Genomic DNA, 13,076 nt, shown 5'->3' on the forward strand with positions numbered 1-13,076 from the left:
GAATTATTATGCAATACAAGAGTCGTATTTTAATTTAGGTATAATATGTTGCATGTTTAGTTTACATTTTTACATTGTAGTATCTATCCACATACGTATAATATCTTCACATGCTAATTTATCTAGATACGTATGAGTGATTACAATTTGCCTGTTAGTGTAGATATACGTATATGAAATATATATCTACCTATTTGCCTACATGTACGTATTACTAATGTGTATTTGTCTGTACGTATCGAAGTATTTATAGATGATACAACCTTGCATATTCGTATTGCTATACATATGAGTAGAGTATCTTTACATGCTACTACATCTAGTATTGTATGAGTAGGTCGTATTTGCATGTTTATACTTTCTCCCTTGCATAAATCTTAAAAAATAAAAATAAAATAAATAAAAATAAAAATAAAATAAAATTTAAAATTTAAAATAAAATTAAAAATTAAAAAAAATTAAAAAAATAAAAAAAATAAATAAAATAAAAATAAAATAAAATAAATTAGGACATTGCATAAATTTTAATTCCATAAATCCTAATCATATTCCAACAGTGACTAGGAAACTTGAAAGATTGAGGTTACTTAATTAGAACCGTGTTTGCACGGAAAACCTCCCTCATATCTCTCTTGTGACCTGGCTGTTGGTTTATGCACACGTATTCATAACTTCACTGTTAGGTTAGCAGCAACTTAGGCTTACGTTGTTCAACTCTAATGCTTGAAGATAATCATAAAATTCAGGAAATAATAAGTTCATTCTGTCAATTAGATCTAATTTTATGCTTGCATGAGATTAAGGTCTGGTTCTACTAAAGAATTTGAACTTACTTATTGTAGGAGAAAATACGATAGGCATTTGTGTAAGTTTTCACCTCCACAAAGTTCTTCATCTATTAATCCAAATCAAAAAGATTCGTCACCATTCACATCATTCATTATGGTCGATTTAAAATCCACCACCGAGAAGCCCCTTCCTGGACTTCTATGCAAAGATTACAGAAAGGACCTTCTTCCCCAAGATCAAACTTGAGGACATTGTCGGTGATTTTTGAATTCCGCCAAACGTTTTTAGTTTGTTACCTATGTATCATGGTTTGGATCATGAAAAACCATACAATCATCTTCGTAGGCTTCAACAAGTGGCCACAACATTTCACCATCCAGCTGTCTCTAAGGAACAACTCTTGTTGTGACTATTTCCATTCACTTTAGCGGAAAAAGCGTCAATTTGGCTAGCAGGACAACAGCCACAATCCATAGATACATGGAATAAACTTGTTCAAGCTTTTATGCTTCAATTTTATACTCAGAAGAAAACTACTGAAATGCTTTAGAAAATTCAATTCTTTCGTCAAAATCCTCATGAATCATTTACGGAAGCATGGAGTCGCTTTACTGATCTTCTTTTAGAATGTCCTCATCACCAACTAGACAAAGCTGTCCTTGTTCGTTCATTCTTTAATGGACTTTCTGATCATCAAAAAGAAACTCTTGATATAATAAACGGCGGTTACTTCATGGACAAAGGAGCTACTGAAGCATATACTTTTCTAGAAAAACAAGCGAAAAAAGGTACACATTGGGGTAACACTGATTCTTCTAGGTCATCTAAGGATACTATTACAAAAGCTACGTCTATTTTTGAGGTAAAACCCGATCCCGAATTAAAAAATTTGATAGAATCCCTCACTAAAAAAGTAGAGGCCCTTGCAGTTCAAGTAAACGATCAACTCCCAAAACAGGTCATGAACGTTGACACATCCCCATGTGTGCTTCGTCTCAGTCCTGAACATCTTGATGCTTATTGTCCCTTGTTATATGCCTCCCCTTCTCAACCATCAAAAGAGGCATGTGCATTCAACATTCCTAATGCACCTTGGCGACAACATCCGAATTTCGCTCGGCGCCCACCTCCACCACAGATGGCTCCTCCAGGTTTCGCTAACCCACCTGTTCGACCACCCAACAACTTTCTTCCATACCGCCAAGAAAATAATCAGCAATACCAACAAAGTCAAAATCAATTTCAAAATAATTCCAATGCTAACTATCAAACCAACCGCAGCCTTGTTCCAGCCAATCCAAATCCCAAATTTTATAATCAACAACTTCTCAGCAATAATCGTGAACTAGTACCTGTTGCATAACCTGCGCCACTCACTACGGATAGGACAAGCGAGACGTTCTTAGCTTACATGAACCAACAATCTCAAATTTTAACGTCTATCCAACAATCACTTCAACAATTGGCGCAAGAAAAGAGTTAGAAAGGCGTGTTTCCCGGACAAGCAGTTCCAAACCCTAAGCCAGCAAACACTGCTGATAAATGAAAAATGAATAGTTTACCTACGAAATGAACGATGAATTCAATCCGTAAGTAAACTAAAACTAATCTTTTATCTCTTTTATCAAAGCTTCTACTCTCGATGCGAATTGCACTAAGTGGAGTAGGAAGTTCGTTCCACTCCTAGTTCCCTAGCATGGATTGTTTTCTAAGTCTAAGAAATTAGTCTTAAGTCAATGAGAGCTTTACGAAATAGGTAACTAGACTACGATGCAACTTGCCCACAAGATACAACTAGTCAATTAAATAAACGACTATGAAATTACTACGTGATTCTATGATAAGGAGTTAGAGGGGGAATTGATTCCACCTTAACTCAACTTAATCCACTACCGAATTTAATCGTCAGAATCCGAATTGAATTGCTACGAAACAATTGGTTATTCCTAATCCCTAATTACACATGGCATTTCTACCAATTTATAACTAGCATGTGAACAATTAAACCCATTCTCATGGTGAACTAATTATTTCTGGCGTAGAATAGAAATTACGACGACTCTACGATAAACGGAATCAAGCTTTCATCAAGGCTTCTCAACCCCTCAAATGGAGGTTTAGCCTTGAATCATTACGCAATCATTTCCATTTAGATTAAAACTAAACATAATATAAAGCATTGAAATTTACTTAATTTAAAACAATAATGAAATCTAATTTAATGACTAAAATGAAATAAGGACAGGAATTGAAATTAGATCTAGAATTGGAAATGACAAAATCGAAATTGATAAAGAATACTACTTTATTGATCTAATCAAATTGAAGAGCAAAATTCAAAGGTTTAATCTAATACAATAATTTAAATGGAACTAAACTTAATCAAAACAATTCAATCTAGATCTAGAAGCTATTCTAATGGCTACTTTTTACTCTAACCTATCTTCCCTAATTCTCTACTAATTAATCTACCATTAACAATGAGCTAAGCTTTTGTTTTTATACATCCAGATCCAAAAATCGTGCATGGGCTTGGAGCCATGTTTTGGGCCAGAGAATCAGGCCCAAAACCCAATTCTTTCAAATTCAAAAGGCCTCTTCAGCTAGATTCGGCTTCAACAGACTTTTCGTCCATTTTTGCTCCTCTGATTGGGTCAAGGCTTAGACCATTGCAAAGCCCTTTTCGAGCCGGTCGTTTTGACATAAGGTAGGCCCAATTCGAGGTCTGAGTCCAAAGATATGGCATTCGAAGTTCTCACGACTTTTGCTCCTTTATCTCGCTAAACCGCACATTTCTCGCATAAATGGACTTTGAAGCCCGAAATGCATAAAACACGTAATCAGTATTAACTCTTACTTATTATTCACATAATTGGTCTAACAATATGATTATTAAGGGGTTAAAACTACAGTTTTGGGCTCTTATCAAACCACCCCCAAACAAACATTTTGCTTGTCCTCAAGCAAAGATGAGAAATTAGAATAAGTGACCAAAAATAGAGTTCTAACTACTCTCGTTTATTTGAGTGAGTGCGATTGCATTGACCATATGCAACAAGGCCTTAAACCACTAGGAATTCCCTAGTGGACGAGTTATAGCCCTTCGTGAGAGTTTTCCAATGAAGGTACTCACAAAACTTCATCTCTACTACAACGACTAAGAAAAATAAAACTATTGTTTCCTTATTCATGCTCAACTATCTATACATCTCTCTAGCAATTGAAGAAGAATAACCAAGTCAAAACCTAAGTTAATATATGCATAATAATCTATCATCTACAATAAACATATACACAATGAGTAGTACTATAAAAATGTTTAGCGTGTTTGTTTCTCGAGAACTTCGAATAAGCGTCCCTAAGTAGGTTCTCACAATAATAGTCAAGAAACAACACTCTGATTTTTCCACTCAAGTTTATCTACTCCGATTAATACAAGGCACACTTTACCTTACAATCTCAATGACACACAGGAAGTTCGAGTCGATCAAACACATCTGCCACTTACTATCACACTAACCTATTCCTAATTGAGCTAGAGGTCTTTATTAGGTGTTACGGGATTAGGAGATGGTTTAAGAAGGAAGGAAATGGATATTCAAAAGGACAAGTCCGAGATAATAGAGTCTTCATATTATGTAACTAGAGAAAACCTTGTTATTTACTTTTGCTTCTACACTTTGTTTCCATCCTTAGCCATATTTTTCTTTTTTCTTTTCTTTGGCTTTTGACTCCCTTTTATTCTATTTTTGGAGTTTTTATTTTATTTCTATTTTTATTTTTCTTTTCTTTGGATGGAAACTTCTTTTCTTTATTTTCCGAAAAGAACTAACTAATTTTTGTTTACACAGTTTTTTCTTCTTCTTTTTCTCATCATTCTATTCTCGGACTTATTCTAAATTGGGTAGGTTGATTTATTTTTTTTTTTTTGTTTTGTTTTTGTAACAGGGGTAAAGGAATTGTGGTTTATGGAAGGGCTAATGAAAGGCTCGATTAGGCTTACTAGCTTAAAAATATACTTAGGTCAAATTTCTAGCTATATCGATCCAAAAAGGGCCTAAATTCTCGCTTAGGATATGGTTTAGTGATCAAGCAAGTGGACGTGTGATATCTCTATCCGGATTTTACTTCTCCCTTGTGTCATTTCTCAAATGTTTCGCTCATATAAGGCTTTAGGCTATATTCTCACAGGATTTGTAGAATAAGTACTCTAGCCTAGATTTCGAAACTTATCAAGTAACAAACATAGATACTCATGTAATATATTTATAGATAGATGTAAAGATTATTACCTATATATTAACCTAAGTTTCTAACAATTATTCTGATGCAACAGCTACGTGAGACTTCTAGATTGTTAAGAGCATGGAGAAAGAAACAATACCAATATTCCTAAGTGTATAGCATAACTTATTTATTTATATTTTTGAATTTTTGAAATTTTAACTAGAAAACAAATGCATATTATACATATTTATATCCTAGCAGATGTCTTAATTACACGTGTTTCTATGCCCCCCCCCCCCAAACAAGAAGCATGCTTTGTCCTCAAAGCATTTAAATAAAGAGGGTAGGAAAAATACCATTGAGCGCCAGCGGAAATTTAGAAACATCTGCAAAACAAGGTTAGAACGCATCAATATAGGAAATAAAACTGACGAACTCTATAAGAGTTCCACCCATTATGGGGTTAACAGAATTAAATTGCTTGGGACATAAGCGGACACTCAACGAAACTAAAACTTACCTCCACTCCCCGCTGTTATTCGTCATCTTCTTCATCCTCTACTTTTATAAAGAAGTGAGGCTCCTTCAAGCGATCTGCCATGCTATGATAATTTGCCGGGCTTCACGCCATTTATCATCTATGGTTGCTAACCTATTAAGTGCCACTTGGTCTGATGGGGTGTAGGGTGCAACCGGTGGGTTGTATCCGCCACCCTTGCCAAGTCATTGCACGGAAAGATCGAATAATACTATTGGTGGGGCGCACCGTGTCTATCCTAATCCAATCCGGAAATGTGTACAAAAACAGGAAAGAAACATAGCATAATACGTGAAATTAGAACAGCATAAGAAGGTACTTATGCCTCATGGTATGGGCTCGTGCTAAACTAGACATCAAAATTCGGGAAGGTCATAGAACCCGGCCCCGTGGCTAAAGCAAGGAAAACGCTGCAAGTGGCATCATTCACGTAAGAAAAACGCCATTCCCCTAAAATGTTTAGCATAATCCAAAACATAACAGTTCCTATGTTCATGGACAAAGCTACCAAGGGCAACGCGTTATAGTCCCCTTGGTCCTCAATACGGAAAATGCCCGCCCCATAATACCTCGTGCAAAAACTCATAAGTGTAGACATGCATATTATCGAATCCAATAGCACCATGGGTCTTGTATCTCAAATGGGCATAGCAAGTCCAAGAACAAATGCTAGCAAGAACCTGGTAATTTCCATTGGTTCATCGTCAATGTTGATGGAGAACACTTGTTCTCCATCCGGTCTCTCAAAGAAAATGCAGCTTATTATAAAAATAAGATGCAAGTCTTTGGAGAATAAAGTTCACCGGGTCTTACCATAAGAGGTTCCTACCAACGATGTGATCACCTCCACGAAACCAAGCACCGTAAGTAGTGCTTTGGAACAAATCTTTGAAAGACTGTTCGTATATTATTATAGGAGATGTCATCTCAAAACTACATTCGAACAAATTCAAAACAACCGGCACAACTTCGCGGAAAACTGGAATTTTTCTGGTCCACGGAAGTCGGCGCGAAGGCTAACTAGGCGCGAAATCGCTCTTTGTATTTTGGAATTCCAGTGTTTGAGCGCCGAAGTCGCTTTGACTTGTATGCGCGCGCCTCGAAAGCAAAATTTTCTGTCGAGGAAGTGTAGAGAAAGCTTCGAAAGGCAGATTTGCGAAAATGGAGACGAAAACGGGGAATCGCGGGTGTGAAGGGGTGCGTGATGGAAGTTAGATGTAGTGTGAGTTGTGAGTGTAGAATGTATGAAGTTTATATAGGTTTTAAGTTGCTAAAACGGATCGAAGTTGCCAAAAGTATTTACGGCGGTTCGAAATCCTAAAATTTCCAAACCCGAAAACGGAAACAACTCATTTTCTTTATTCTAATTCAAACCCAAAGATCTTTTAGGTTGATTTTATGATTGAATGTACCTATTTAATTTAGATTTCATCCTACAATGATTCTCAATCATAGATATGCCTATACGGCCATAATTTCACCTTACTCCGCAATAAATTCTAACACTAGGGTTATATAAAAATAAAGCTTGAATTGATAAAACCACCCCCAAACAAGTTGGGAAGGTGGGATCAATATGAAACAACCACACATACTGAAAATAACCCCTTATATTAAAATTTTCATTCGGAGTACCTTTCACTACAAAATTCAAATTACGAAAATAAAAGTTACATTACAATAAAACAACAAAAATAAATAAAACAACAACCACTATCAATCCTCACACTTTCTAAACACCTCGCCACCGTGGCGGAGGGCACACTCTAGTGGTGGCTCACGGGCTCCCGAAGGTCCGGCAAAGAGCAGTCGCCCTTCGGCGCCGACGACGCCATGCCTCGTGGTGAGTCCCTCGGCGAGTCCATGATGAGGTGGGAAGCGTGCAAGCATATCCACTCTAAACCGGCTTTGGGCTTCCATCTCAGCCCTCGCCTTGTTCCCATCTCTCATCCTCTCTTTGGGTGCGGATCTCGGTTGTGATGAATAATAGTCGTCATCGAGTCCGGAGGTCTGCACAGATAGTGTTTAGTGAACGATGCCCCCTATGAAGCACACCATGCGTTACGCATCGGAGACAAACCTCTAGAAGGCATCCGTATCAAAGCAAGTCACGCCCTCCTCATCCTCCTCCGAATCATCCTCATCCTCCTCCTCTATCTCATCCCCGTTCCCTATCCGCTGGCAATATCCAGCGTTGTTGGACACACTCCCTATAGATACGGGGTTACGGTGCGGGTAATGTAAATCCTACCGGACGGAGAGTCGCTTTCATCTTCAAAGATGATCTTGGTAATTAACACGTGAAGAGGTGCCAAAGACTTTCCGACCCCCTAATCATGCTTCAGCAAAAACTCCAAGATACAGAAATCGTATTCTGCCCTGAGTACCCATAAGATGTGGAGGCAGGTCGGACCGATGTCACTTGACCTTGTCCTTCCCTAGGACATTCCGACCAATCCACCGAAATGTAGCCGGTGGGTGGTCCCCGGGGATGTCTGGCGAACACAATGGGAGTTTGTATTGTAGCTCCCATTGATGACAGTCACGCCCATCAAAGGCTCTACTCCGTCAAACTGGGGCTCCTGTAAAGTGGCATCCAGATGGATTCTAGGCGGAATGCCTAGAATCTCGATAAACGATCCAAAGAGTCAACTCCTTCCTCTTCTTCCTTACCAACACAAAAATCCTACTCCCCTCCAACTCTCTGGTGTTGTAGAACCGTCGGACCAAGTCTTCATGGTAGAAGGCTTCGGTCGAGTACCATAAACTACTCCAGTCTCTACTAGCCATTTCGTCACCGTAAAACGACGCGAAGTGGTCGGCAGTGAAAACTTGCTCCGGTAAAATTCGGCGTTGTTGAGCCATTTGAAGTTCGAATACGGTTTGGGGTTTGTAGAAGGTGTAGGAGTAATGAGGAAAGACCTTACTGATAAAAAACGATGGTGGTGGCGATGTAGTGGCGGCGCAGCACCAAATTTTGATTTTTTCGGTGGTTTTTTGTTGGGTTAAATTGGTGGAGGTGGTGTGGTTTTGTTTTAGAGGAGATTTGAATTGGATGTTTGATGGTTGGCGTGAGTTATTTTGGTTTTCTTTTTAATTTTTATTTTGTTAGGGTTTTGAAGCTTTGTTAATGGCGGAATGGAGGAAGAAGAAACGCAACTGTTCGGAGGAGGTAAAAGAGCCACCGTCCGGTGGCGCGGGTTGGGCCCAAGCCCAAAATCGAAATTTTTGATTTTTTTTTTCGATTTTTTCGCGAACTTCAAATCAAAATTGCCGCTTCGTTACCGGTCCGATTTTTGCGAATGAGATATGGAAATGATCAGGAGAGAATTTCCTATCCAATGATCCATAAAACACTCTATTCCGACTTCAGATGACATACGAGATAGTGGAAAACGCCTCGAAGTGCGTACATGACGTAAGTTATGCGAACGAATGAACTCTAAATTAATAGATTATGTCAATCCGAATCGTAATACAATAAAACGGCCTAAGCAACTCTAATGGGACATAAAACATTTTAGTACGGAAACACGAACACCCCACCCCCAAACAAATTTTTTACAACAAAGCTTAGAAAATTTGTTTTAAGCAGTAGGTCTTTTAAAGTCAGATTCCCGAGACTTCCTAGATTACTATGTGTATTTTTATTTTTTATTTTTTATTTTTTTTTATTTTATTTTTAGAAGGAAAAACAATAAGCAATAAAGACATAATTCACACCATAGAGAAACATGACTCAAAAATCCGAGAAAAACATGCAAGAGTGGAAAACGTGAACTATGTGAACCGTGGACTTAGGATCCGGTACTTACAGCCACACACTCCATAGGGAGGGCCCGGTTACCTTAATGGTGCACTCACCAATATATTAAAGTGAAAGGAAATGCACCAAACACAGAAATTGAGTCGTTTATAGTCAGATACTCGAGACTTTATCTAAAACATATGTATGAATATGCAGTTGATCATATATCAACAACCGAAACAGTTGTGGATCATTCCATAAATAAATATCACAGAAAATATATCCAAACACAATCAAGCACCAAGATTTCCTATGACGCAGCCTAGTGGAATCCAAACGAAGTCGGATAACCCTATTGTGTAACCTATCATGCACCTTCTTTTTAATTTTTGAATGAGTGGGTGTTTTAGTAAATAAGTGTGGAAAAGTGAATGGTTGTGGAGAATATGGTGGATATGGATAAGTTGTAGAAAGACAGCCTGTACACAATGAGGATGTGGTTTTAGCACCGAACTCATTCATTGTGTGTGTAGGGACTGTCTCAATTCTAAAAATGAAGGTGTCAAATAGTTTGTCCTTCGAGTATCTCGTTTGCTAGGAGGATTTAAAAATTATGAAGCACGGGGAGAAACAAAAGGATCGAGTGCAAACTCGAGATTCCTTTGAAAGGGTGGAAGGAGGGGAGTCGAGGTGGATGTTGTGCAAGTTAGTTCTTGATAGGGTGAATTGTCACCTACTCAGAAGAAACTCATCAATTCCTCATCTAGATTGGTCATATCCACATTACTATGGTAGTCCTCTACATCTTTGAAAAGTCATCTATCCCGGCCCTCATCAATAATATGTGTATCGACTAGTGTAGGAATGAAAATGTTGGAGTCCGACTTTCCAAAGGAAAGAATTTTGGGAATATGATTATCGAGGAACGTGTTGTTGAAATAATCTCGGCGAAGCTCTCGATCATGCTAGCCTCTCCATCCATAGGCGATCGGAATGGCTGTGTCCTTGTTTTAAAACATTGACTTCAAAGACAAGATGGCCAAAAGACATGGACATTGAACCATCACGGCAATTAATGAGCCGGATTGGCGGTTGCCGGAAAGGGCGCCCTAAAATGATCGGACAGAAGTCGTTAGCGACTTCAGATCGAGGACTACAAAATCAGCGGATAGTAGAAATCCCGAACTTTTACCAACACATTTTCGACTACACCCTTAGGATACTTAATAGACCGATCGGCTAATTGCAACGCGTCATTTTAGTGGGTTGCATCTTGTCTAGACCTATTTGTCTATACAAATAAAATGGGAGTAAGTTAACACTAGCCCCCGTGTCTAATAACGCTGGTCGTCGATAGGAATCTCCTAAGGTGCATTGTACAATAGGATCTACCGGGGTCCTTGTACTTAACAATTCCATTATGTTCGATAAAGTTGGGAATTGTTCGCTTAAAAAGCGTCTTTTGGTATATTTGTCTTACGCCTAGTAGTACACAATTCCTTAAGAAACTTAGCATGATGTGGTAGCTTTTTAATAGCTTCGAGGAAGGGTAGGTTTATAGTTAGATTCTTGAAAAACGTCCCTAATCTCCTCGTAATTTGTATCCCTAGTTAACATGGCTAATTTTTGTGGAAACGGTGGTTTCTGTCTATATTTAGCAATGGTATCACCTGTATTTTTAACCGTGGCTTTCTGTTTCTTAGGTTGTGTTGTAACTGGTACCTCTACAGTGGTAGGCTCTTGGTTTCTATTTCGTATCTAGTAAAATAGTAGGTGTAGGGGACTCTTGGTGGGGTAACCATAGGCATAGTTACCTTGTTATCAACCACTCTGCCGAGGAGAGTGGTGATGGCATTTATCTCACCTACATTTTCATATTCATTACTAGTATTATCGGTTACCTCAAAGGCTGTGTTTGTTGTTTTAGGATTAGGTATTGCGTGACTGGCAACACACCTTTGGTTTTGGGCTTTATCTTGAGCCAACCGTTGGGTTCAATTATTAACATTGTAGAAGGTTGTTGGTTAGATTGAGCCATGGTTTGGAAAAGTTTTGGCTCACTTGTATGAAGGTGTCAAGGCGATCCGGTTGTGTGGGTGTAGTAGTCACGGGTGGTGTGGACCGAACTATTTCACGTGAATTATTTATGGGTGGATTTTGATAATTATTATTGACCGAACGATACCTCTATTAGCATTATAATTATTATAATTACCTTGACCTTGTGCTTGACCTTGTCGAGGGGTTGCACTTGGTTGTTATAATTATTAAAATTACCCTGACCCTGTCCTTGTCGTGGTGGAGCTTGGTTAAAGCTGTGCGTTGGCCTAACATATTGATTATTATACCCTTGAGGTGTGACTTGTTGGTTATTTCTCCAACCGGAGTTGGGATTTTGTCTCCAAGGGGCGTTAGGTTCACTATTAATGGAACAAGCCTGTTCATAGGCTATATATACAGGCGATTAAGTCGGGATGCTCAGGACTCCAACAGAAACTACATGGGTTTGAATTTACATTCATGACGGGGATAGGCTTTTGTTGTACAGAAATGGCCTCTACCTTTTTAGTGAGTGATTCGATTAGAGTTTTAAGCTCGGAATCGTGTTTAATTTCAAACATACCGCGGCCTTAACTGTATTAGTAGAACTAGCCGAAAGGAGTAATCGTCCACTACCCCCAATTATTATTTCGCTTTAGTTTGGTCCTCTAAAAATTTATAAGCCTCCGGTGCTCCTTTACTTAAGAAACTACCCCATTCATTATGTCAAGGACTTCTTTATGGTGGTGTAGAAGTCCTTTGAAAAGGCACGAACTAACGTGTCTTTAAGCTAAGTTATGATGTGGACACTCTATAAGGAGATCGGTGAAACGATTCCAAGCCTCAAAATGATTCATGAGGATTTTGTCGAAAAGAAATGAATCTTGGAAAGCATCTCATCCGTCTTTAGGGGTGGGTAAAATGTTCCATAAACAAATTGAACAAGTTTAGCCCATGAGTCCACACGTAATTAGGCGCTTTGGGCGCTTAACCAAGACCGCCTTTATCGGCTAAGGTGAAAGGGAATACCCTTAATTTAATTTGTTCAGTACCAACCGTAGGATGGTGGAATGTTGTTAGGACTTGTTCAATCCTACGATGTAATGCCGATAAGGTTTTTCATGGTCTAAACCATGAAAAACGGGTAACAAATTAAAATATTTGGAGGGATTCTGAAATCCCCACTAGGTCTGCTAGAGAACGATACAAGATTTGGGGCTATCGCTCAAGGCTTTGTAGAAGTCCGAGAGAGGAGTCTCTCTTTCTTCCCCCATTATATCAGGTGGTGTGTGTGAAATAGTAGCTAGAGGTGTAGTGTGTGGTATACTAGATAGACTTGTTTGTTGCTGTTGTTGTGTATTTACGTTAGGTGTTTTTGTTCGACCAGACCTTAATCTTATACAAGACTAAGTCGAGCTTAATTAAACATGCAACACTCCAAACAATTCTGATATACTAGTATAAACCTCTAACAGGAGATGCGAGGTGTGGAAGAAAGGAATACCTGATTGCGTCCTTGCTTCGCTTATGAATAGCGTCTTGTTTACGCTTGTTCAGTGTATAGAGCAGGTTAGAACACTGAAAAATATGAAAGATCAAAGTTTGAATCAAAACTGTCGAAATCCGAAAAATTTAACCGCAGGCGGTGTCGCTTCGCATAGAAGCTTGATCCACGCTCCGGTAGTTTTCAAATTACGGTGTTTTTAGCGCGGTTTTAGTGGCGTGTAAATTCAA

At 38.7% G+C, this 13,076-nt stretch overlaps 1 pseudogene; it reads left to right on the forward strand.

The window, feature by feature from the left end:
* Positions 1-12,134: 12,134 nt before the first annotated feature.
* LOC147503719 (small nucleolar RNA R71) lies at positions 12,135-12,227 on the forward strand (annotated as a pseudogene).
* Positions 12,228-13,076: the final 849 nt, after the last annotated feature.

The sequence above is a fragment of the Coptis chinensis genome, chromosome 4, assembly GCF_015680905.1.
Source record: "Coptis chinensis isolate HL-2020 chromosome 4, ASM1568090v1, whole genome shotgun sequence".
Lineage (NCBI taxonomy): Eukaryota > Viridiplantae > Streptophyta > Magnoliopsida > Ranunculales > Ranunculaceae > Coptis > Coptis chinensis.